Source organism: Lactuca serriola, chromosome 4 (genome assembly GCF_051521515.1).
Source record: "Lactuca serriola cultivar US96UC23 chromosome 4, Lser_US96UC23_V15, whole genome shotgun sequence".
Lineage (NCBI taxonomy): Eukaryota > Viridiplantae > Streptophyta > Magnoliopsida > Asterales > Asteraceae > Lactuca > Lactuca serriola.
This window is the reverse complement of record NC_136411.1, coordinates 148,907,513-148,910,313: the sequence shown is the minus strand read 5'-3', so window position 1 is coordinate 148,910,313 and position 2,801 is coordinate 148,907,513.

The window sequence follows — 2,801 nt, the reverse complement described above, 5'->3', positions numbered from 1 at the left end:
TGCTTTAAATTCTTGTTCTGTGTAATTAGTGAACACAAATCTGCATGAATATGAATACCTGATAACAAAGTGAACACTAGTTTATTAGAGCTAAGATCAAACCAATATTAGATTAGTGATTGAATCATTGAATTAAGCTGTGTTAGAGAACGCATATTATGACTGTAATTGTGTTTTGATTAATCAATCTTCATAGCTCCAATCTTACTTAATAATTGATTATGTGTTAACTATTTTGTGACCGCACATAGATTTACATGAATTGACTAATAATTAGTAGGTTTAGAACTAAACTGCTAATACTTCTTAAATTGGTAACCAACGGTAATAGTTTTGACTAATGTATAACCATTGAGTGAAAGTGGATTCGAACTAACATAAGTATTTTGTTTATTGATTGAGTTTTGTTAAAGAATTAAGTTCATCTAAACTTGCAAAATTAGATACAAACCCTTTTTAGCTTATTAATAATTAGATTAATTTAGTAGCGAATATATAAATTAATAACACCGTTCCCTGTGATCGACACCCAACTTACCTAACCTATATTGTAATCTGACTAGGTACACTGCCTATAAGTGCATAGTTAGTCTCAGTTTGTTAGGTTATAAATATTAAAATTAGTGAGTACTTTCGTGCACATCAAGTTTTTGGCACCGTTGTCGGGGATGGCTTAGTTTATTAGTTTATTTATTTGCATTAGGTTAATCGATCCTTTTTGTGGGGTAAAACCCGCAAAAAGTTAATTTTCCTGCAAGGTTTATTTTTTTTAGTCACAGAGTCCACGACGTGGCCAGATAAGTACCACGACGTGGTTTCTGAGAATTTTAGTTTTTTAGTTTTTTAGTTTTTAGTTTATTTTTCTATTTTAGTTCATTTTTACGTTTTTATTTTGTTTATTTTGTGCCTAGTACGCCCAACGTACCCTCTGGTACGCCCAACGTACTAGGTGGCTCCGCTTAAAAATAACACACGTAAGTATGCTAAGCGTACACATATGTACGCCCATCGTACTCAGCTGCCACTTTTCTCAAATAAGGGACTTATCTTGCCACAATCTTCGAACTTCCATCGCTTCCTCGATATAACCCCGATTCCCAGGAACCTCAAGCCCACAGAAAGGTGACGAGATGTCCTAAGCTTCTAGCAACTCATCGCAACCCCGATACCTCCTCATGCCTGGTTTGCAGCCCATGAACCCTGATCACAGACGATCTGAAATAGGATGTTATAATTCTCCACCACTTGACTTATATTTCGCCCTCGAAATCGCTCTTTATCAACACAAAGATCGAACCCAAACCTGAGAAGCAATACCGAAAATACCCCATATACTACAACAATCTCCACCAAAAGCACCTGAACCCAACAGGGACTCCCGACCCCGAAGAAGGATAGACCCAACTGCCACTGCGAGACTCTATCTGACTCTCCAGAACTTGAAACTCTAGTGGTTTATCTCCCTGCCAGACCACCCTCGCAAGACATCATCCTGTTAATCGCCCATCGACTAATGGACTCTAAGAACACTCTTCCAACTCTAATCCTCTATATGATCCCGATCACAACTAAAAAGGAATGGAAAGGTCATAATCCCCTAAGGACCCACCGCCTAAACAGCCATCAGAACTCGTCAAAAGGAAAGAACTCTAAAAACTCAAACACAAGAAAAGATCATGCTCGCTCGGAAGTATCCTCTGACATCAATAGACATAAGCCCCAGCTCCCTCTCAAATACCCCCTTCAACACTGAGCATCAGGTCAGCTCCCGACCCAAAATATGAACCTCCAAAGGTTACTCATCGCATCCCGAAATCGTCTCACCGACTTCCTTCTCACAAAAACTATCTTGGCTCACCGCGACACACTAGTCACGAAGTTCGCTTTACCCCAAACGAATACTACAACCCCACCTAAAATCGTCTTACTTCCAACCACTACCGTCTACCACCTACTGGTTCCCTGCATCTCGCGGTACTTCTCATACCAACGAAACTGATCCGCTCCGGCCTAAGATATCAGATGGAAGTCAATACCCCCCCCCCTCAAAATGAAACCCACCTACGAATCTGAAACCTCATCATGCCTATTCAATACACAAATGGATCCAGACTCCAGCTCGAGAGTCTGATTCAACAACATAATTGGAACCACTCATTTCCAATTTGGTACTCAACTTATGACCTAAAATTTGCAGATTATGCACACACCATCTCTCCAATTCCTTATGATTACGATAATCCCCACTCAATCTAGGATATAACAATTTTCGACTGACACGGAGACCCCCGTCTCCCCCCTGGTTCGGCAACCAGGCTCCTGAAGACTCAAGCAGTAAGGCTACCCAAGCCTAAGAACTCCTCTGCGCCATACTCTGACTAGTGAATACTACAGTTCCTGGCAGAACAATATTCACCCTTATCAACTACTGAGTGCTACAGCCTCCCCCGTAGTCTTACGATACTCTCGCACTGACTTGTGAATGCTACGGCTCCCTACAGTATCACAACACACTCTCTCTAACCGGTGAATACTATGGCTCCCCACAGTATCACGACACTCTCTCGCTGACTAGTGAATACCACAGCTCCCCGCAGTATCACAACCCTTTCCCACTATCCAGTGAATACTACGACTCCCCGTAGTATGACAACACACACACACACACTCTCTCTCTCTCTCTCTCTGTCTAACTAGTGAATACTACGGCTCCCTGCTGTATCACGACACTCTCTTTCGCAGACTCATGGATGCTACGGCTCCCCGTAGTCTTACAACACTATATCGCTCACTGAATCACC